At 34.1% G+C, this 24,521-nt stretch overlaps 1 protein-coding gene and 2 non-coding genes across 3 annotated transcripts in view; all 3 read right to left on the reverse strand.

Moving 5' to 3' along the window:
• The window catches only part of ST8SIA4 (ST8 alpha-N-acetyl-neuraminide alpha-2,8-sialyltransferase 4), a 100,255-nt gene that overhangs the window by 12,683 nt on the left and 63,051 nt on the right, over nt 1-24,521 (reverse strand). The window lies entirely within an intron of this gene.
• On the reverse strand, nt 3,982-4,118 carry LOC126002647 (small nucleolar RNA SNORA51). Its single transcript, XR_007493328.1, has one exon. It is a non-coding gene; the product is annotated as a small nucleolar RNA SNORA51 (small nucleolar RNA).
• LOC126002429 (U7 small nuclear RNA) lies at nt 7,315-7,373 on the reverse strand. Its single transcript, XR_007493137.1, has one exon. It is a non-coding gene; the product is annotated as a U7 small nuclear RNA (small nuclear RNA).

Genomic DNA, 24,521 nt, shown 5'->3' on the forward strand with positions numbered 1-24,521 from the left:
TTTCAATAAAGAAGATAAATCTGATTCATTTTAAGGAACATCATTAAAATTTATAAGCACTCTATATAATCTGACCAGAGGCTACTTTATTTTATACAGGCATGAAAACAGGCCTTTTTATCCATACATAACAATTTTGTACAAAAGCAAACTCAGGAATTTAAGGAAAGAGATATATATCTATATCTCGATATATATATATATATAATTGATAGAACCTAAAAAGAAATCGAAGACCCTTTCTAGATTAGTCTAGGGGGGTTCTTCATCAAATAATTAAATACACTTGAAGTAAAAAGTGTGTCTACATTAGAAAGATAGTAATTTTCTTGCAGCACCAGTGAATTAGATCAAATCAGTGATTATGCTCAATAAAAGAGAAAACAGGTACATTTCTGGAAGAGGATAGAGTAGGAAAACAGAAATTTTCTAGTTGTTTTGCTTGGATTTAATCGGATTACCTTATTTTGATATTTCAAATATGGCTAAAGGAACGCATAAGATTTTAAAAGGACACAATTAAAAGAAAGAGCTTTGAGTATTCTGTGAATTTTCTCTAAATTTATTTGTATAATATTAACACTAAGCTTTCTAATGCAATGAGAAAATCACAGACGAAGTACACTCTGGCTGTTCTTGAGAGCATCCATTTCTGATGTTAAGTGCTTTCCATTGCATATAGAGTTAACCATATTAACCATATTCTTAAGTTCAAGACTTTGAAGTTACCTGATCTAAAGTTAGAGAATTAAGGGCAAGAATTTGAAGTTACCTACTCTAATCCAACTGTCAAAAAGAGTGGTATCAGAACTTCAAAGAAAACAGAAAATATTCACTCTGATTATCTTCCCAGGACAAAAATGATATAGAAATAGAAAGAACAACAAAGTACAGGAAATTTGACCATTAGGAACAATAAATAATAGATTAAGTTGGTAACAGGTTATAGTAAATATGACAAATCATACTGTTTAGTAATGAATATTAATGTATAAAGCAATATGTGCTTAACATCTGTAGAATAAATATTTGTCTATATTAGCTACTTTTTCTTTCCCTTTTTTGCCAATGTTTATAGATAATTTTTTCTAAAACTGAATGATCAGCAAAGCTTAATTTAAATAAACTATATGAGGGTCAAAATAAAATTATGACTTGTATATAACATGATTTATCAGAAATATCTTTATCCAAAAGTTTACATTTCACTTTCTGAAAAGTTACTAGTGATTTCTATATTTCTAAAATTCTCTTTGTATTCTTACAAAGAAAACAAACACAATCAAACATCTTCAAGCACATATTACACAAGCAAAATATTTCTCAAAATGTAAACAGAATGGCATTTTGGTAATGTACTAGACTATTTATAACATGTCATTCTACAGATTTAGAAATTAATACTCTACTGGAATGTTATGTGATGAACTTTTGGCGTGCATTTTCACACATCCTTGCTAGTTTCTCTCTCAACTCACACGTATTCTCACATATACTCATGTGGGAAAACCCTGCTATTTTTCAAACGTAAGTTTTACAGAAGTTTCCATTTTCATTTGATTCATCAAAACAAAGCTGGTTCAGAAAAGGAGAAATTACAAACTGCTTACATCTGTTCTACCTAAAACATTGTTCATAATTTTCCAGTAATGATGGCTAACCATCTGGGGAATAATGGGTATTAGGGAAGGGGAAGAAATCTGCAGAACAATGACGAAATGTCATGCACAAAAACCTCAAGGTTACCTCATAATTCAATGCTAATAGATTTAGTGAAATAAAATTTAACCTTCACAAATCTGAAAATAAGTAACGTCTAATTTTTTCACATTAACCAAATCTATATATCTTATAATAATTACACATCTTAAGTAAGAATATAGTATTAATAAAAAAAAAAAGCTGGCATTACATATAAGATGAACCAGTAAAATATATTAGTTTAGACTATGATTAGGCGTAGGCATTTTCTTTTTAAATTAGTAAAATGAATTTCATTCATTGTACGAGTTTAAGGAAGGTTATTAAGTCTGTTGGTGGGCAATACAGATAGGTACAATTATTGATAAATCTAAGATATTTCTGTTAAACATTTATTTCAACAGCTTTATCCAGGGTATACCAAATTAAATAATGAGTTTAGTAGTTGAGTGTGTTCCCATTTATAAAAAAGCTTTTAATACAAAAATCTACTAAAGGCCACCTACTTGGAATAAATGCGAGGGACCAGGTATGTTTGTTAATTATTAGGAAATGCCTATATAATTAATAATCTTAATCACTGACATTCATTTGACATTCACTGTATAAATTAAGAACTATCAATTTATTTATTTATTTATTTATTTATTTATTTATTTAGTTAGTTAGTTAGTTAGTTAGTTAGTTAGTTAGTTAGTGTTTTGGTGGGCCACACTGGTGGCATTCAGGGTTTACTCCTGGCTCTGCTGTCAGGAATAGTTCGTGGCAAGCTCAGGGGACCTTATGGCAGTGTTTTCAACCACTGTGCTGCGGCAACTAGTGTGCCATAAAATATTGTCTGGTGTGCATGGGAAAAATTCCAATTTCATCCATAACATGCGGCTTTGGTTTACAAATAGACCTATCATTAGATTATAATGATTTATTTCATAATAAAGTAATTAAAATAATTTCTTAGTGTTTATTTGATTCCTATGCAAGAGAATTACTTTATATATACTCAATATAGGCACAGATTAAAAAAATTTTTAATCTTTTTTCTAAAGGTGGTGTGCCTCGTGATTTTATTTTCATGAAAAAGTATGCCTTTGCACTAAAAGGTTGAAAAACACTGTTATGGGATGCCATGGATTGAGCCCAGGTTTGTCCCTAGCAGGCACGTGCAAGGCAAATGCCTTACCTGCTGTGCTCTGGCTCCAGCCTCAATTTTATTTTTAAAGGTCAAAATAGAACTAAAAATTATTTCCAGAACTAAAGTGCTTTCAGAACTAAAAACTGATGTGTTGGATGGAATAAATTCAGTATCAAGGAATAAATACAAAAAGATTTTTCTTAAGAATAGTATGGTGAAAACATTCCATTTGGTAAAAACATTCCATTGCAACACCTCGGGATATACAGGAATTCTGTATTCACTGAAAAAGGCAACTCTATTTCTTCAAACAGGAAAGCCTCCAAACATTTCAAATATCTTTCCCTCTTCACTAAAGACCAAGAAAAATAGCAAACCAGTCTGTTGCAGAAAATGCTTAGCAATTAAAGATGAGAAGAGGGACCGACTGGGATCATTTTCACTTCTCTGCATATTCAGTGCCAACCATCCAGTACAGAAAATCACATTCAAACTTGAGTGCATTTGTATTCATTCCACCATGGAAACAGCTCTTTTCTCTGGAGACTTATGTATCTCAGTGACAGCTGCATTGCCACAATATGCTGAAGTGGCTCGTCTTGACAGGTCACATCCTGGAATTCATATTCTGAATGGCAGCTGGGATGTCTGAGATTTCACTCACAGAGGGTGGGCTTCTTGTTCAATCAGGCCCTCTGGAGCTTCAGAGACAAGTTGCACGTGTGGCCACAGATAACTTGAAGTCCAGGATGAGCCTTTGTCACTCGAGCTGCTCCTTAAATAGCACTGACATTTATGGCAGCAATCTTTGTGGTTCTGTAGAACAGTGAGAAGTGCCTTTTTTAAGACCAAGGGTTGCCTAGATCTCAGAGTAGACTTTTTCTTAGTACCCAGACATGCAACATTAGTTGTCTGTGTCAGGAGCTATGGACAAAGTGATTCAAAATAAGTTTTTAAATCCGCATTATTTTATGTATATGTATACACTGCAGTAAAACTACCAGCTTCAGTTACTGTTCTGAAACTTAACTACAACCAGAGTAAATATCAGTCTATAATAACAAAACTTGAGTGTACTCAAATTTTACTAGAAAACAATATAAATGTCCTAGGTGAGCATTTGCTGTCATCAGCTTCTGCTTTTTTTTTTTTGTACCCCAATTAACAATACAGACCAGGCAAAGGGCCTGGGTTGAGGTGTATATGGGGTGCATTTACTGTCCCTCCTCCTTCTATCTATACAGTCAGTGTAAAGAACACAGCCTGTGGTAAGAATTGGGAAGAAGCTTCTGCTTCTTAAGTCCATTACCTAGTGGGGTCTGCATAAACCAAACACTGCGTATAACTCTAATGAGCTTATGGGAAATAAATTAATATGTGCTGACATGGGGAGTATTTCTCCCAGCCTTTCAAATCTTTGTGCCTGACAAGCAGCTTTTCAGGGCAGTCACCCAAAGCATATTAACAAATAACACTGCTACTCACTTTGCCAGCTTGAGGCTCTCCTTTTCACTTACTGAGACCTCAAAGAGCAAAACTTCTTTGCAAACCCATCTGTAAAAGTCTCATAACAGCATCAAATGTTTTTGTGTTAGATAACAACATAGGTTGTGTTTAAAGTTCTTAAGCATGTATTTGCCAAAAAAGATTCTTTCAGACCAAACACTTATTTTGTGCCCTAGTTTTTCACTTCGGAAACTCCACAGACATCTAGGGCCCTTTCTTATATTAAGCCTTCACCTATTTGTTAAAAATCTGGAAGAAAGTTCCAGACTTCTCATAAGAAAGGTTCAGCAATTTTTATGAGGTAAATATTAGTTTGCAGGTGTCTGGCAAGAAAAGGAGATAAACACCTTCAAAAGATTCCTTATTAGAGCAAGAGGAGAGTTCAGCTTTCTCAAAAACCCAGATTCCAGTGAATTGTACTAAGCAGACAGAAGTGCAAAACCCAATCAAATCACCTAAGAAAAAGATAAAATGTAGATCAAGTTTGATGCAGGTAAGTATGATGCAGACAAAATTTGAGCCTGCATTCCATCAAGTTCCTCCAGTGGATGGTGTGAGAATAGGGATTTATGGATAAAAGAATCTTCCCTAATCAGCAATCTTTATATGTGCATTGTGGTTGCCCTGCAGGAGAACATATCAGGCATAAACTTATGTCTCATTTTCAGTCTTGCTGTGCTTAGAACTCAGGAAAATTACTGAGATGTCAGTGAACACAGAACCTGCTGAGTTCCTAAGAGCTGTAGGAATTAAAAGCCTTTTCCTTACACCATTATTTTCCCCTGTAAAAGCAGTATAACTATGCTCAATACATACTTCTCTGTCTCTAATCAGAGGCACTAATCATAATCCTTTTCCAAATATTACATTCCATCATTTTCATTGGATTTTCCTAACTATTGTCTTAAAGTGTTACCACATATTTATTAACTTTAATTTGTATGTTTCATTTAGAAGTAATTGGTAAAATTTTTAAGAAAAGATATAGTTAAAGATTTATAGCCCCCCCCCCCCCAAAATTCTGTTAACAGAAATGGTCAAAAATTACTTATGCCTTACGGAAAATTAAAAAAATCTATTTCAAGGACTTATAAAATCCTTGAAATTATTTTAGAAGGAGATAGGGTGTGAGAGGGAGGCTGGAGATTGGAAGAGGAGCACTAACTTGGGCATGGATTTAGAATAGGACATTGTGGAACTGGAGTGATGATGCAAGCTATAAGGCATCTGCCTTGCACACAAGCCTAGGACTGATAGTGGTTTGATCCCCTAGAGTCCCATATGGTCCCCCAAGCCAGGAGTGATTTTTGAGTGCATAGCCAGGAGTAACCTCTGAGCATTGCAGATGTGGCCAAAAAAACCAAAAACCAAAAAACAAACAAACAAAAAAACAAAAACAAAAAAGAATAGGACTTTGTATGTCTGAAATTACTATCAACAACAATTTGTAAATATTTTACAACTTGAGGGACAAAAAGCAATAAAACAGGATATAAAATAGTTAATTAAGAAGGGGATATATTTATATTTATAATGAATCATATATATAAGACATGAATTCAAAACACATTTTGGATCAAGGTAGAATGACATTTATCCAGCACTATAATATAGACTATTTTCAGTCATAAAATTGCTCCAATTATTTTCTTCTTCACTACTGCATTGGCTATTCTGAATCTTTATCCATATAAACTTCAGAATCAGTTGTGAATATCTGTAATATATCTTCTTGCTTATAATGTGACTGGTACTGCACCTAATCTGTATATCGCATTTAAAAAAACCTGATTATCTTTATTGACTTGAGCACTGCTGTTCATAAGTATGGAATATGTTTTCATTTATATACAAAATATTTAAGGGGCGGCGAGGTGGTGCTAGAGGTGAGGTGTCTGCCTTGCAAGCGCTAGCCAAGGAAGGACCACAGTTTGATCCCCTGGCGTCCCATATGGTCCCTCCAAGCCAGGGGCAATTTCTGAGCGCTTAGCCAGGAGTAACCCCTGAGCATCAAATGGGTGTGGCCCGAAAAAAAAACGAAAATATTTCATATGATACAATGAAATTCTTAATTTCATCAATCTATTTTTATTAGTTTCATTTAGATATTTTGTTAGATTATTACCTAATTACCTCATTTTGACAACCAACTAACAAAAATTCTATTTGTTAATTGCAGGCATATAGGAAATCAATTTATAAAATTTAATTTATGGAAGCTAAATTTTATTTCACTAAATCTAATATCATTGAATTATGAGGTAAGTTGGAGACTTTTGTACATGACATTTCATTATTGCCCTACAGGTTTCTCCCTCTTCCACGATACCCATTATATTCCCTACATGGTTAGCCATCATCACTGGAAGACTACTTGTTTTCTTTTAACCATATTAATAGAATAGAATATTAAATGTTAATTGCAGACATATAGTAAAGCAATGAATATATACTATACATCGTGTAAGGTAATAATTTTTGTTCTACTAAATTGATTTTGATTGTTTTGCATATACTTTCATTTTAATTTACTGCAAAAGAGAATTACCATAGTTACAACTAGTAACATATGTAATGTTTAAGTAACGTTGATTTTTCTAAAATAAGAGTTGATCAAGATAAAGAAATATAAAGTTGTATCTATTTATGATCTATCCTATATTATTAAAAGTCCAGGCTTATATTTTTGTAACCTTTGGTCATAAATGCACAACATTAAAGATGAAAGATGATGTGTTAGTCCAGTGGTCAGCAACCTACGGCTCACGAGCCACATGTGGCTCTTTACACTTTTAATTTGGCTCTTCTGTGTGCAGGTCGGCAGCTCCAGGAATCAGGACTCTGCTCCTAACCTCTGTCAGTGCATGCCCTGTGTGCAGTCCCTGTGCTGGTTCCAAGAGTGTAAGATGATACCCAGTATCAACCTCAAACAAAGGTGTTCCCCCAATGTCATCCTTTCTTTTTTTTTGGGGGGGGGGCTTCGGGTGGAGACCAGAAGGTTTGCTGGACAAATTCTAAAAGAGCTGTAACACTGGGAAGTCATCCTTTCTTAAACCTCTTCCTTTGAAATGTAAAAGCCCACTGAATATGTACTTTTGTCTCTCTCTTGACCTGAAGTCTCCTGGTATTGGGAATTGGTTTTAATAAAGAAAGAGGTGTTCTAGCTTTTTGGGCTCCAGGCAGAGAATACAAGGTAAAAGGCCATGGACTCCATAATCATTTGTGGCACATAAGAATAGTAAATGGCAATATGGTAATAATATTTAGAGAAATTAGGGATGAGGGACAGGAGGACTAGTCCATGATAGGAAGCTTGTCATAGAAAGTGGTGAGTTCCGTTAGAATAGATAAAGGTACATTATGACATTGATAATTGGAACTTATCACTCTGGACAAGAACTGGATGCTGAAAATGGATAAGTGACATGCATGGAATATTGCAAACCATGGTGTCATAAAGGAAATTTTGCAAACCTCAGTGTCATATAGGAAAAGAGAGATAGAGAGAAAAAAGCAAAATGCCTGCCCCTGACATAGGCAGAGGAAGGTGAAGGGGAAGGAAACAAGAGATATTGGTGGTGGGGAAAGTGCACTGGTGAAGGGTGGTATACATTATGATTGAAACACAAGTATGAATAATTTTGTAACAAATATGCTTAAATAAAAAATTATTTTTAAAATTTTTCAGACACTCTATCATAATTCCTTTATGATATGCTATCATATGCCTTTACCAAAGTGCCATTTTTGTTTTTGTATGTATTTTAGTTTGGTTTCTTGCAGCACACAATAAAGTGTCTATAGATTTTTTTTTCCTTTCAGTGAAATTACTACTTTTCTCTGGGACACTGTTCTTGCTTTTAAAGATTATTAAAAGATTTTTCTCTTTTACCTGTTTCATCTCCATATTGTAGGGTTTCAAATTTTCAGCACATTTTGGTTATCAAGAGTAAACGTTTTGAAACATTTTGATTCCTTATTATCAGAAATCAAAGCATTTTTCCTCGAGAAGGGTGTTCACTATCCAGAATTAACAATTAGTGGGTTCAAAAACTGTATTTCATGGTGGATGTTACTTCACATCTAAATCAGCTTATTCATAAACTACCGGAAAAAGAAAACATAATTTTTTCGATGTTCAACATTATCTATAAATAATATCGTTCTAAAATTTTTGTTTTATTAGTTGTGTTATTTGTATCCTCCTGACCTATGTGGATACTTGCATGCAGAATATTCTCAATAAAAACTTATTGAAACTAAAAATAGTGTACCATCCTATGTATTTTTGGTTTTAAAAATGTGGCTCTCGGGCCGAAGAGATAGCATGGAGGTAAGGCATTTGCCTCTCAGGCGAAAGGTCGGTGGTTCGAATCCCGGCATCCCATATGGTCCCCTGAGCCTGCCAGGAGCAATTTCTGAGCATAGAGCCAGGAGTAACCCCTGAGCGCTGCAAAAACAAACAAACAAACAAAAAACAAAAAAAAATGTGGCTCTCAAAATAAATTTCAATAGTGGTTTTGGCGAGATTTGGCTCAGTTGAAAAAAACAAAGGTTGCTGACCACTGTGTTAGTATGATGATTTAGCTACCATTTATCAGTACATTGTAAAAGACTTGTTCCCAATTGCAAACAAGACAAAGGCAGAAGAGTTTATTCAGAGTGGTTAGTTACTCCAGAATCAAATTGTTAGGGCTCAAGGGTCAAAGCCAAGACACCAGCCATTAAGCCTTAGGGCAACTATTGCTATTTTTTTTCCCCCAGTGCTTGGAGACTCGATTGTCTTGGTACTTTCTCAGAGCTCTCAGAGACTTATTTTCCAGGACTCCAATTAGCAGAATTGTCAAAATTTTCTGCTGATATTTCTAGTCCCCCACACAGAGCAGGCACAGAAATTAAAGGTGACTTTCAGTAACCAAAAACTGAACACCCATCTTTGCCCAGGGTATAATTTAACCAAAATTTTCTGAACACCCAGTAGCCTACACTCTGACCTTCACAGATGCACAGATTGAAACAACCATTCAATAGCAGACTGACCAATCACTCCTTTCCAAGCACAGGAAATCCCCAAATGACTATAAATTCTTTCTGATTAGTAAATTCAAGGAGGCAGTGTTTTGAAATGTTAGCTTCCCTATCTTTGATTACGTGCTGCGAATAATAAACTGACATATTCTCTCTTTAGTTGTGTCCCTCAGCTTGGTACTCAACAAGAGACAAACACACTGAGCTTGTTGACAAGGCTGCCATTTATTCACCAACATTGCACCTTAATCCATCATCAGTAAAATGGAAATAATACTTACTTTTTAAGACTGTTGTGAAGACAAAATAAGTCCAAACATTAATGTGCTGCAAAATATGTCTGGCAGTGAAACTATACTATTATTACATAAAACATCCATTTAGAAATGTTTAAAATTTTTCATTAATCTACCTCAATTTCCAAAATTATTCCTGGTGTGTTTCAGGCACACTATGTTTAAGTACCAGAAAATTTTGAGAGGCCTGTGTGATATGGTGTTTGCCTTGCACAAAGCTGGCCCAGGAAAGGTCTTTGGTGTCCCATATGGTTCCCCAAGCTAGGAGCAATTTCTAAGCACATAACCAGGAGTAACCCCTAAGCTATATCGGGTGTGGCCCAAAAACAAACAGAAAAACATGGTCAGTTGCCTGCCCCCACTCCTCAAATAGATATTATTTTACATATATGTACATATATATGGATATATTTGACTACATTCAGTTTTGAGAAACAAATTTATTTAAAACATGTATTCTGGAAAGTACTGGGCTTTATTTGATTTCTTTTGGGGGCTTTTGACCATACTCAGTGATGCTAAGGGGTTACTCCTGGCTCTGTGCTCAGAAATTGCTCCTGGTGATATGGGACGCTGAAGGATTGAACCGCCATTCGTCCTGGGTCAGTCCATGCAAGGCAAGCGCTCTACCACTGGGCCACCACTCCAGCATGCATTATATGATTTCTGATAGAATTCACTTAAAATTATCTTTCTAAGTAAGTACATATGAGTACTTATAGTATAAGTTCATATGAGTCTAATTACATGAGTCTAAGTACATATCAATGAGCTTTCATTTTGCATAATTAAAAGTGTTGTGTTCATTTAAAAACATTTAGAACTATGGTAGAAATATGTTCATATTTTATATGTTACCATTTGTTATTGTTTTACTTGGGAGAATTTTTCCCTTTGCTTTGCTGTTAGAGCATCAGTCTTCACTACTATGCTCAAAATCTGATACTGTGAATCTGGGACATATGCCCAAGGGAAGCCTTTCTAATTCTTAAAAAAATATTGAGGATATTTTAATATCACATACCACAGATGTTACATTGTTTAATATATTTTAGTATCACAGATGTTTCTTTTCGAAGCATTACTTGGACTACTGCAGCTATAATACGAAAATGAAAGACTTTCTATTTGCATCAATTATATAAAGAAAATTGTTCTTATTTTCAAAGTATGACTGTCTTTGAGCCAATGTAAGTTATTGAACTAAAATACATTACAGCATTCTCAAAATCCAACATGCCATTAGCTAACTTCCATATTTTTGTTTACTTTCTCATTATGTTTTATTGGGCTGTATTAGAGCATCATTAATTTGAAAAGCTTATCAAATTAGTCTATAAAATATCTTTGGTAGGTACCAATTACCCAAAACAATCTTATTTTATGAAAATACAGATTTGATCTTGTCTAATAGATGACTCAGAAACTTTGACACGTTTTCCACTTTCAAAAGACTAAATTGTATTCAAACTCTAGTACATTTTTTTACTGTTCATTTCATCACAACTAATCAACTTTTATTGATTATTATTTTTTTTTGATCCTTAGCAGAAGATCCCTGAGCACAACAGGGACTGATCACTGAACACAAAGCCAGAAGCAAGCCCCAAGTACTTCAGAATATGCCCTCTCAGCTCTGAAAGTAATGTCCTTATTGTACATTATTGCATTTAATCCATCTGAATCAAGTAATAGTGTATTATATATTTAAAGAATTAAGAAAACTTTGATTTGTAATATAAAGTGTCAATGTGGTTGCATTTGCAATGAATTATGTATTTTCTTACTGTCTATTATATGACCTAGTAATCAAAGTGAATATGTGGAGAGAACAGATAAAAGAAATTGATCCTTATAAGCCTGTGACCTAGATGGAGACTTGAATTTAGAAAAAAATATTATATGTTTGTTTAAGTAAGAGAATTCCTAATCTCTTGTAGACTTTTTTGACTTATAGTAAATAAGACACAAACTTTTTAATGATTTTCATTATTTTATATATCATATGTTGTTTAAGGAAATAATTTTACTTGTATTATTTGGCTCCCCCAAAATATCTTATATAATAAATTAAATTGTACTTTGATGCTTTTCCACTATAGAAAGGGGTATATGAAAACAAAAGAAAGATATTGATTATAGAATCAAGCTGAATGCACTGTTTCATCGAAAATATGCTTCCCCAATATACTTCTTCATTCACAACGCTGCTATATATACTTCCAGATCCCAGTATTATTTTTATGTAAAGGTGAGAGCAACTTTTGCACTCTAGATTCAACAAAGGATCTGCTAAACCTGAACTGTTTTATTCTTTTTCTAAGCTCCACAAATTAAAAGTGTTTTAAATTAACTGTAACATTTCTTGTTTATATATTTTCATCATTCTTTCAGGTTTTAACTTTGACTCTATTAAACTTAGATTTCAATATTGTAGACACATACATAAAGTTTATATTTTATAAGAATTTCCTTTGTTATTCATATTCATTTGATTATAATTTCTTAAACATAAATTTTCTTTACTTGATTTCATCTAAGTCATCTAATCATTCAACTTGTAACAACCATATGTTACTGACTAAGAAGAATTATGGATTTATTCTGATGGGATGATGAGGTGGGCTGACAGGGGTCTGTACATAGAACTTTTAGAATTAGAAACAGAGGGTAGAAAAGCCTTACAAAAATACTTACAAAGTCCTAGAGAATGGTTACTGACATCAGTAACCATGCTGTGATTACCATACTCCGAAAAAAATACTCATAAGTAGAAATGCTAATTATTCTGAACAAATCAATGTAAATTATCTGCTTATTCTGAAAGCTGTTGCTAGCTTTCAAATATAACCAGATTATTTTATACTCACATTTATACAAATTCATTGAAATTTCATGAGAAAACAATATCCTTTGTTCTAATCAAAATAAACTTTGCTATATGAAATTGCAAGTATGTTACATCAGATATATAAGATTTGTAAGATATAAAAGATAAATATTTGCTTCCTCCAGTACTGACTTTATTATTAACAAAATTAAGTTTTATATTTATCCCTAGCAAATTTATCACCAGATGTAGTTCTCATCATACATGTGAAATTTTTAGGACATATAGAGTAAAAAAACCATTATAGAAGTTGCCGTTGCAAATTAGTATTTCAGGAATAAAGTCTTAAAAGACAATAGACATTTACAAAGAACAAATATAAAACTGTTTCATCTGCCACATTTGGAGTGGATATATTTCTCATTTAGGGTATGTATTAGACATAATCAATCACCACTTATAATTACTAGAACAGAGAGACAAACTTTATTGACACAGTCCAAAGAAAGATAGAGAGGAAAATAACTCAGACCTCTGCATACAGTCGTTTTGGTTTAATAGTAGGGTAAAATGCAATCACTTCAAGTCCTAATTTATTTTTGTAGTTTATTCAATTTTTTTTACTAGCAATAATTGCTATTAAATAAATAAATCCATAGAAAATAAAGAGTGGACTATCAGGCAAGAAAATTGAACATTTCTTACTATTCAAGAAATAATTAGAGGTGGGGAAATTGTGGGAGATGGGCCTCTCAAGCAATGCCCCAGAGACCCAAGAGTGTTACTAGTTATTCTTGATCAGCCAGTTTGGTGATTCAGTGCAAGAGCTCAAGACAAGAGGCTACTTGGATTCTGAAGTGATTTGACACCTGTATATCCTGAAGGGTAGGGGATACTGGCACTGTTGCAACACTTTGCTCCAGGGCAGTGGTCTGGAACCTGCGGCTCGAGAGCCACATGTGGCTCTTTATACTTTTAATTTGCTCCTAGCCTCTGTCAGTGCCTGCCCTGTGTGCAGCCCTGACAGCCGGTTCCACACATCTCCAATCGGGTCATGTGGTATGGGGGGCATGACTTTCTGTCTGGTGCCGCAGCATTGAGGCAGCATCCTGTTTGCACTACAGACTGAGAGAGAGAGAGAGCCATGTGTGGGTCAGTGGCTGCATCGTGGTGCCTGGTGAGTCACTGTCCAGCCTGGACTCCGCCCCATCCCCTCCCCTGTGGGACAATGTTTGTATTGAGGCCCTGTGAGCCAGAGCTTCACGCAATTTATTTAATCTTGGAGCCAGCAAAATAAGTTAGTGGCCAGGTTCTGAGGTCAATATATAACAGTACCAGTGAGGACTATTTGAGTGAACCCTGCTTAAAATATCCATGATGAGCCCTACTAATTTTATAATAATATTTACACACACAGAAGATGCCATATATGCGACATCCACAGATCGCCCCCCATAACAGTGAGTTATCCTCAGTTTTGCTTCCTTATTATCAGAAATCAAAGCATTTTTTCTCGATAAGGGTGTTCACTATCCAGAATTAACAAACGACCAGTGGATTCAAAAACTGTATTTCATGGTGGATGTTACTTCACATCTAAATAGCTTAATAATAAACTACAGGGGAAAGAAAACACAGTTTTTTCGATGTTAGAAGTTAGTTCGATGTTAGAAGAAGTTATTTCGTTTGAAAACAAATTATCTGTTTCTGCTCAAGATTTTACAGAGAAACTTTGATTCACTTTCCAAGCCCGTTGAAACATCGCCAGAAAATAATTCTGATATTGACATTACCTATTTTAAAACAGCACTTTAAATACGAGAAAAGCTTCTGTCAAGAGGTTTCAAAATTTCAGAAACAGCAAAGCGACATTGGCCTTTGTTAAAAAACCTCTGGATGCCACTGTAACCGAATTAAATTTTTCTCCCTTTAATATCGACAATGTCAACTTTGAAATGCAACTTTTGGATTTAAAAAACAAAGAACTGTGGAGCTCGAAATTTGAAGGTCTTTGTGCTAACTTAGAAAGATTGGAGAAACGCAAATGTGAACTTAGTTCACAGCACAAGTGGTCTGCTTTGAAAGATCTGGAGAAGGAAGATATGCTGATTTTTTAACACCTGGAATAGTATTCCTGACTTAATCAACTAAAAAAGCTAGCATTTGCTCTTCTTTCCTTGTTCGGGTCTACATATTTATGTGAACAATCATTTTCAAGCATGAATCTTATCAAGAGTAAATTGAGAAATCGTCTCATCGATGAGAACCTGGAATCGTGCCTAAAATAAAAAACAACAACATACAAACCTAACTTACTCAAACTATCCAAGGAAATGCAAGGCCAATGTTCACATTAGTGTTTGTGACTTTGTCAGTCATTGTCAGGATGTCATTTTCTCTACATTGTAAGGCAAGTTTTATGGAATTTAACATTATCAATAAATAATATCGTTCTAAAGTTTTTGTTTTATTAGTTATGTTATTTGTATCCTCCCGACTTATGTGGATACTTGCATGCAGAATATTCTCAATAAAAACTTATTGAAAATAAGAACAGTGTATCATCCTATGTATTTTCAGTTTTAAAAATGTGGCTCTCGGGGCCAGAGAGATAGCATGGAGGTAAGGCATTTGCCTCTCATGCAGAAGGTTGGTGGTTCGAATCCCGGCATCTCATATAGTCCCCTGAGCCTGCCAGGAGCGATTTCTGAGCATAGCGCCAGGAGTAACTCGAGTGCTGCCGGTTGTGACCCAAAAACCAAAAAAAAGGGGGGCTGGAGATATGGCACAGCGGTAAGGCGTTTGCCTTGCATGCAGAAGGTCGCTGATTTGAATCCCAGCATCCCATATGGCTCCCCAAGCCTGCCGGGGGCGATTTCTGAGGGTAGAGCCAGGAATAACCCCTGAGCATTGCAGAGTGTGCCCAAAAACCAAAAACCAAAAAAAAAAAAAAAATGTGGCTCTCAAAATAAATCTCAATCATGGTTTTGGCAAGATTTGGCTCAGTTGAAAAAAAAGGCTGCCGACCACTGCTCCAGGGACTATGGGGTGCTGAGAACCTAAACTTGCTATACTCTAACTTTTGTGCTATCTCCCAGCTCTAAGAAAGAATTCATTTCTACTGATTCACACTTAGTGATAGCCTTTTATTTACAGATCCATATGCTATATCACTATATACTCTATTGCTATACATATATACATAGTCCAATATATATATTATATATATATATATATATTGTCCAAAATTACTTTTAGCAACCTTATGAGATAGGTATTCTTCACAAGCCAATTCTATGGATCAGAAACCTGAAGGATATGATTAGAGTAAAAATTGATGAGAGGTCATAGAGACAATAAAATATGGAGCTAACGTTCAAAAGCAATCTTGCTCCAGATCTAGCCCTTAAAAACACATTGAAGTGAAACTCAATAAAGCTATTAATTTGACACTGCCATTTTCAGTAGGCACTATATTAACTTTTGGGGGCAATACCCAGTGATGCTCAGGGGTTAATCCTGACTGTGCACTCAGAAATCGCCCTTGTCTTGGGGGACCATACGGTATGCCAGGGGATCGAACTGCGGTCCGTCCTAAGCTAGTGCACACAAGGCAGACGCCTTATACCCTGCACCACTCCTCCAGCCCTGCCACTATATTAATTTTAAAGTTAGAAATAAAATGACTTATAACAGAAAATTGACAGAATCCAATATACTGATTTACAATTTTCTCTGGGAATATTGAGATTAGTCATTCAGTGATAAAAATACTCAGAAACATAAAAATCTTTCTCTAATCTAATGAGCACCTGAAAGGTAACAAACAGACTTTTCTAAGTTAAATATACAGTACTCTTGAAACTTAATGTAACCTGAAATCAAATAACTTGCAATTTTCTACTCATATAATAATTTTGTGTTTATTTCTTTAACTTTGTCGTCAACTCAATTATCTTATATCCCCAAGAAAAATACTTCTTAGAAGTAGAATATAAATAAAGCTATAATATAACCTATGAATAATTAGAAAAAATGTAGAACTGTATTTTCTATCAGCAGATACTATTTTTACTTTAATTTGGCAGAAATAATACTGATTCTTGGAAAGGAATGAAATACATTAGAGAAAATTGCTACTCTAAAATATAGTACTTTAGAAACTTACTTTTCAATTTCCAGGTAAAGCTAGTTTCATGTCAGCTTTTATCACTATTGACTTACTCAAAAGACATCTAAAGAATGTCTAGGGAATGACCCTATTTGTGCTTAACACACTCATATACCCACATACACAAACACAAACACTTATCTACCTAAAGGAAATAAAAGAGCATTTTGATTATTAGCCCTACTGAGTCACTGAGCTGGAAAGATAGTACAGGGAGAATTCATTTTTCTTGCAATGCAGCTAATACCGGTTTAATCCATACCACCACAGGTCCCACAAACACGACTGGGTTTGAACCATGAATGCAGAGTCAGAAGTAATCCAGGTGTGAACCAACAAAAAGTAAGGCAGACTGCATGTGTGGTAAAAAGGTTCTTTGCTTGATAAATGGTTTTTTTTCATCTCTCTCAATTCTCTCACTTTTGTCTCTGTTCGTCTCTGTCTCTCTTTCTCTCCCTCTCTCATCCACTTTTTTTCTCAGATTTCTTGTTAAAAAGAATTATATATTATCACACAAGGTAATTTCTTGTTCTATTATTTCTTCTCTTTTTTTCACTCACTGTTCACCTCAAACTCAAATATTCACCCTTTTATGTGTAACATACTATATAAATAGCAGTGGATAGAGTTCAAAAACTGACCTGAATTTTAACATTCTAATCATTTCAAAGTTCTCTCTCTCTCTCTCTCTCTCTCTCTCTCTCTCTCTCTCTCTCTCTCTCTCTCTCTTCTCTCTCTCTCTCTCTCTCTCTCACACACACACACAATGTTCTTCCATTTACAAGCTATTATCTGAACATTTATACTAGTGTTTGAGCATTTATCTTCTTTTATATTTTCCTTTATCTTTCTTATACAAAATGTTTCTCTGCTTGACTGTTTGTTTTCTTAGGGGTTCTTTTTCTTCCCCTAGTAATGGAATAGCACAGACGCACTCACTATCTGTAACCTTAAATAATTCTGTGGCAAAAAGCACAAGACATGAAATGTTTTGTATGCGATGGAATTGCATTCAACTTTTATTAGATAATATGCAAAAACCTCCCAGTTTTAAGATTATTTGAATCAATTTGTGTGTGTGTGTGTGTGTGTGTGTGTGTGTGTATCTTCATAGAGGTGCAATAATGAAACTAATTGTTTTAGATAGGTTGAGATAAGTAGGATAGATGTATCAGGTTGTTTATAAAGAAGGAAGAGACAAAGAGTATATGAGTTATGAAGAACTGAATAAAATGTCTAGATTGTAAAGAATGAAATGACTCCATTTTGGTTCAAATTTACAAATATATAAAAGTTCATTATTGTCCTTTTCTTTTACTTTTTGAAAAAAATCACCCAAAAGGGATAATCCTACTGCAAGACTCTTGGTTCTTAAATATTATAAAACATTTCAGTTTTGATTTTGTGCTGTAAGGTAAATCAGTAGTCTAGAATTAAATATTTAGGCATAATCTCCTATGTCTTTTCAATAACCAAGAAATGGAACAAAAATAGCAAATGGTCATTTATAAGAGAAAAGAGAAGGAAAAGATTTTAATGCAGGCAAATATTATATTAGTCAAATTACTAAAAAAGAGTATCAAAGAAGTAATGAATATGAAATATTAAAATATGTCTAGATCAGAAGTAATCTCTATTTTTATTATCTATTATTTATTATTTATCTATTATTTGATCTTAGCCAAAATAATAGCAACTGATTATATTTGGGGATACAACAAAGAATACTAAGGTAAAATACTAAATTAAATATTAAATTAAGCCATTGTACTGCAAATCACTTAATTATGTATCTATAAGAATGCCATTTTATGATCTAAATCAGGGGTCTCAAACTCGCAGCCCGGCCACAAACAGCCCTCCGTACAACATTTTGTGGCCCTGCCCTAGAAAAATCTTTTTTCGTTTTGTTTTGTTTTGTTTTAGTTCAAGGCTTACTTACCCAATGTTCAAGGCTTACTACTGACTTTGCACCCAAGGATCACCCCGACTTTGCCTCCTGCGGCCCCCAGGTAAATTGAGTTTGAGACCCCTGATCTAAATATTTTAAGGACTCTCCTAAAATGTTAGATATTCAGGTAAAAGTCAGCAATTAAAATTACTTAGAATATTTTCTACTTATATTTTTATCTGTCATATCTTCATGAATTATTATAGAAAATAACAGTATATAACAGGACAGGAAAACTGTTCCTAGGCATTTTTAGGAAACTGTGAAACAATATTTAAATTCTCATATTATATCACTCACAATAAACATCCCAGAAAAATTATTTAAGCTATGTTGACAAAGTTTCTTCTAAAATCACTATTTTGCATCCACATAATCTTTAACCTACTGAGAGTATTAAAATTGATATTTAGTTAATGACATGAACATGCCAAATACACATATTGAGTTTGCCGACCACACTTATTGCCAAATACATATATTAAATTTCCTTGTATATATTTCAAATTTCATATTAAAATATTTCAAATTTGGATGGTTTGAGTTTTATAAAGAATATACACATCATATATTAATTTTCTAAAAGTGATCTTGATTTTGTCCAATAAATCACTGCTGAAAGCCTGAATAGCTGAAAAAAAATAAATTTAATGAAATGCTTCAGAACTCAGCAATATTGTTTGTATTATCTCTTTTCAAGTTAAAATATAAGAAAGGAATTCCCTTTCAGAATTCTTCAAAAAAACTTGTCTTTAAAGTTTAGGGTATGACCCTTACTTAGCTAGATAAGAGTTTGTTTAGTTGTTTCTTCTTGTGTGTAAAAAATTATCTTTTTATCTCAGGTCAGGCCAGGCCAGGCCAGAAACAGTTCAAGATCTTGATAACCTACATAAACAGACAAGCATGCACTTTCAGAGTGTAATTTTGGCAAAGTTGACAAGACAATATAAATGTCAAATCGAGCATTAAAATATTGTTATAGTAACATTACGATGACCAAATATTTCCATGCTAAATGAAGCAACAATCTTATATAGAAATATTGATGCAAAGAGTTAAGTAGGATGCAATTATATAGTCAGTATAGCACTTACTATACAGTCTTGGATAACAATAAGGGCCTCAGCATTCTGCTTTGTAAAATGAAGGTGTATCTAGATTATATCAAAGGATCACTAAAATCTCATCAATAGATTTATTAGCCATATGTAATATATTTATACAGCTAGTGATAACCTTATTACTTTTAATTTTACTACACCTAAAATACTTTATTACTATTCACCATTCCAGGCCTATCGTATTTTAGATATTTTTTATCAGTAAAAAAACAAAATCATTTAATAAAGATGAGAATCTTCAATGACTTTCAAATCCCATTAGATTTTTATGAATAGACAGAAGCTTCCTCATAAGTTTTCAAAATTTTATATTTTATTTAGCTTCAAAGGAATTATTGATACTTATAAAGAAATCCAAAATAGAGGAGAGTTACATAATGAACATACATAAATACATCATGATTTTGGGTAAAATATGTGAAGGGGAGTTTAAAGCAGCTAAAGTACTAGTTTTTATTTTATTTTGATAATAAAATAAAAAAGAAGCTCTAAAAATTTTCCCGATATCATCAACAACAGCTTAGCTAGAAAGTCCCTATACCAAATGTAAGTGCTAAAATGTCCAGATTTTGCCAAATTCCCCCAGAGTTCATTTCTTGGTGAGTAATAGTACTGATGTAATGCCTAGTCATTTCCTTGCTCACTGCTACAGAGCAAATAACAGGGCCTCACCAGCTGGCCAGTCTAAACAGCACCCATCACTCACCAATACTTCCCCCTGTTTTTGAGTCTCTTTCCCAGAAAGCTTGACTCTACACCCAGAACACTCTTCTTCCTGTGTTACTAAAGGAAAAAGCAATCTCTAAAGTTATCTCATTATATGGAAAAAATAATAAATAAAAATAAAGAATGCTTTTATGTCACCTCTCTCCTTTTTAGCCTTCCCTTCCTTTCTCCATATGTCACCTCTCTCCTTTTTAGCCTTCCCTTCCTTTCTCCATTTATCTTACTCTCTGTTTATGTCTCTCTATCATGTTTCTGTATCTAACTCTGTCTCTCTCCCTCTTTTCTTCATATGCCAGAGATAACATCCAAGGTGTCAACTAAGTTGGTTATGCCCTCATTTAACACTAAACCACATTCCTGGGCCATTATTTACTTTTATATTGATTTATCTTGATACTACATTTGTTGATTGGCAGTAAGCTCTCAGCCTCCTTCTTGTCTATTAGAGTCAGAGTTACTCTTCATGCAAGTACCTCATACACAGTAAGAAATTCAAGAACTTAGCTCCATAGGATGTCAAGTTAAATAAAAACTGCAATACAGTAAACATCAAAACTATGATGGATCAAATCAAAGAAAATATTGTCATAAATGAAGGCACACTGAATTTGTCCTTTTACAATGAGTTATCACTAAAGGGTTTGCTCATTTCTGTAGTTATATAACGGTTTCCTCTAACATCCCTTTTGAAATACATTTTAATAAAATCATCATTTGTATCTTAAAATGTTTAGTAAATGAGTAGTATTGTTCTTCTGTATTCCTGGGGCAGCACACCCACTTGTGCTTAGGAATTATTTCTGGCTGGCTCTGTGCTCAAAGGAATACCTCTTGCATGCTGGAGGGAAGGGGATCATCCTAATGACACATACTGAAAATCTGCAATAGAGTTAAACTCTGATTTGTAGTCAAGTAGCAATAATGGCATGTTAGAAGGTTCTTAAGATATGCTAGAAACTCTCTTTAAAACTGAGAAAACACATTTTTAACTTATATTTCACTCTGGCTTATGAAGTGACAAATAATGGCATCGAAGTCCCAGTGGAAATGATGTTGATAAGAAATTGGGGGTAAATAAGTAATAAGTTTTAGAATTTATTTGCTCTCAAAACAAACTATTAAATATTTTCCATATATATCAACATATCTACTGAATATTAAATAATTGACTAGGAAACAATACTGAGCAACAAATATCCAATCTTTAAGGAAAATATGACTTCATTTAAAGTGCATAAAAAGAAGAATCAGTCAAAATTGAAATGGGAATGAGGAAATAATTTGTACTGTGATGGCCATTGGAATAAAACAAAGTGTTGAAAAGCCAACGCAGAATACTGCAGCTTGATTTCTTGTCCTATTACTTTGGTTTTCACCAGTGCTTTATAATTTTGTTTCTTCTCTTATCTCTTTGAATGTTCTTCTTGACTCATTTCAAATACAGAACTTAAAAGTAACAATGAATCATTAATGAGAAGTCAAACTTATATTATATCTCTACCTGGAAAACATGGGAAACAGCTGTGAGGCTGATCTTGTCAACAGAGTTTGATTTAATATATAACCAAATAAATATTTAAGAGATTTTAAGTGTGCTTTATTACTGATGGCCTTAAAGGCATGGGGTTCCATATAGTAACTTGAGGATAAAATTATCTAGAAAAAATGAAAAATAAGAATAAAGACTCTTTCCTGATCATCCATAGGAATCATAATGTGATAGCAGAGTGATACCTTAAATATGAAACACATTATCAACAACTTGTCCTATTTGAAAATTCATGGGTAGCATACTAATATTTTTCTTAGTCTCTTGTATATTATTAGTTTTGGGGGGTTATTTTTGGGGTTTGGGGAACACCCTGTGAAATTCAGGAGTTACTCCTGGTTATGCACTCAAAAAATTGTTCCTGGCTGGGGGACCACATGGGATGCCAGAGGATCGAACTGTGATCTGTCCTAGGTCAGATATGTGTAAGGCAAATGCCCTACCAATGTGCCACCACTCCAGCCTCTCTTGTATATTACTTGTATATATTACATTTAAATGTAACAGACATAATTTGGAAGTGGTAGTCTAAGGCTGTGATCACATGGTGAAAAAACATAATAGGGTTAGGATTAAATAACTGATTTAATTTAAGTACAACTATTTGTATGGAAATAAATTATGTAAGGTAAGCTACACTGCCTCTGAATTAATCTAAAGAGATATGAACCTATATATATATATATATATTTAAAGATTTTATAAAATTGTTGCTTCAGTAACTTTATTCAGCAAACTCAGTATTTAGCCATTATCATTGAAAAAAAATTCATAATTGAGCTCACTTTGGTGGTACATATACTAAATCTGGAACACTACAGAGAAGATCAGTGTGGCATTAGTTTATTAACATGCAAATTCTTAAAGTGCTTCATATAAATAATAGCTGATTATTACATAATTCCTTTATATAAAATTGCATATTAATTTAATTTAATAAAGTTTTTGAAATAGTAACTGCCTGTCACCTGATATATAATTAGAGAAGTTTTATGTAGATGAATCAGTATCTGTTTTATATGTTGACCAATGTTCCTCTTTTTTCCTGAAAGGTCAGAGAGCAAGGGGATTTCTAAGATTGTTTATATAAAAACTCAATACAAATTGAGTTTTGAAAGATGAATGTAGCATAACAACCAAATGCAAACAATACTATAAGTTATCAAATATATTTATGTATCTTCCTAAGCTTGCAAAGAGCATATTATGAAAGACAAAATCAAAATAATAAGTTATAACAATACAGATAATATAGGACTGTAGTAGCTTTCTAGGAATTCAGGATGAAATGTAGATAACTGTGAAGTCTAGAAATGGCACAGTTTACTATTTGGAGTAAACTTTACTATTTGAAGTACTTTCTAAAATCAGATATTAGTCTTATATATATATTTTTTTTTTTGGGAAGGCCACACCTTGTGACCCTTAGGGATTACTCCTGGATATGCACTAAGAAATTGTGTCTTGCTTGGGGGACCATATGGGATACCAGGGTGGTTGAACCATGGTTCGTACTAGGCTACCGCCAGCACCACCGCTCAGGCCCCATAATCTTATATTTTAATCTGACACTATAGGCAGAAAAATTTAGGAAGCATCATTTCACAATATTGTAGATACTGGACATACATTGACTCTCAATATGTGCCAGTTGATTAATTGATAAATTGCTGGAAGACAAGTTATTCATGAGTTGCTGGGAAGACAAGATTTCCTAGCTACTTGAGATTACTTCCTTATTAAAATTGCTCTGTTTTGATCACATGTAAACTGAATGGTGAATAACACATCAAATAGGATCTGGCTCTTCAATACTATGGTTTTCTTCAACATGTATCTTGCTTATTTGCCTCTGTTTTTTTGCATATTTCCACTGTGTTCTCTTGTGAACACATGTCTCCGTTTCTCTTCTATCATAGATTTCTAAGTACATTTTCTTCAAAACAAACCAACTTGTTCTCACACACACCACCTGACTTTTTTGAAGTCCTACCTTTCATTCTTTTTATCTCCTTCCTTCCTTCCTTCCTTCCTTCCTTCCTTCCTTCCTTCCTTCCTTCCTTCCTTCCTTCCTTCCTTCCTTCCTCCCTCCCTCCCTCCCTCCCTCCCTCCCTCCCTCCCTCCCTCCCTCCCTCCCTCCCTTCCTTCCTTCCTTCCTACACCTGGTGGCACTTAGGGTTTACTCTTGGCTCTGCGCTCAGAAATCACTCCCAGCAGGTTTGGGAGATCATACAAGATGCCGGGGATCGAACCTGGAATGTCCACGTGTAAGGCAAATTCCTTACCCACTATGCTATTGCTCCTGTCCCAGCCATGTTCTTTTTGTTGTTGTTGTTGTTCTTTGGAGAACTAAGCAGAACTAAAAAGACATCTTTCTTTAATACCTCTTTATTGATTTATTAACCTTATCTCCAACCATTTACAAGCTCCAGTGCCCACCACATCAGATACAAATCAATCAATACTTGTTTTCACAGAGCAAAAGATCAATAATTGGATATGCTGCTGCT

Source organism: Suncus etruscus, chromosome 2 (assembly GCF_024139225.1).
Source record: "Suncus etruscus isolate mSunEtr1 chromosome 2, mSunEtr1.pri.cur, whole genome shotgun sequence".
Taxonomy (NCBI): Eukaryota; Metazoa; Chordata; class Mammalia; order Eulipotyphla; family Soricidae; genus Suncus; species Suncus etruscus.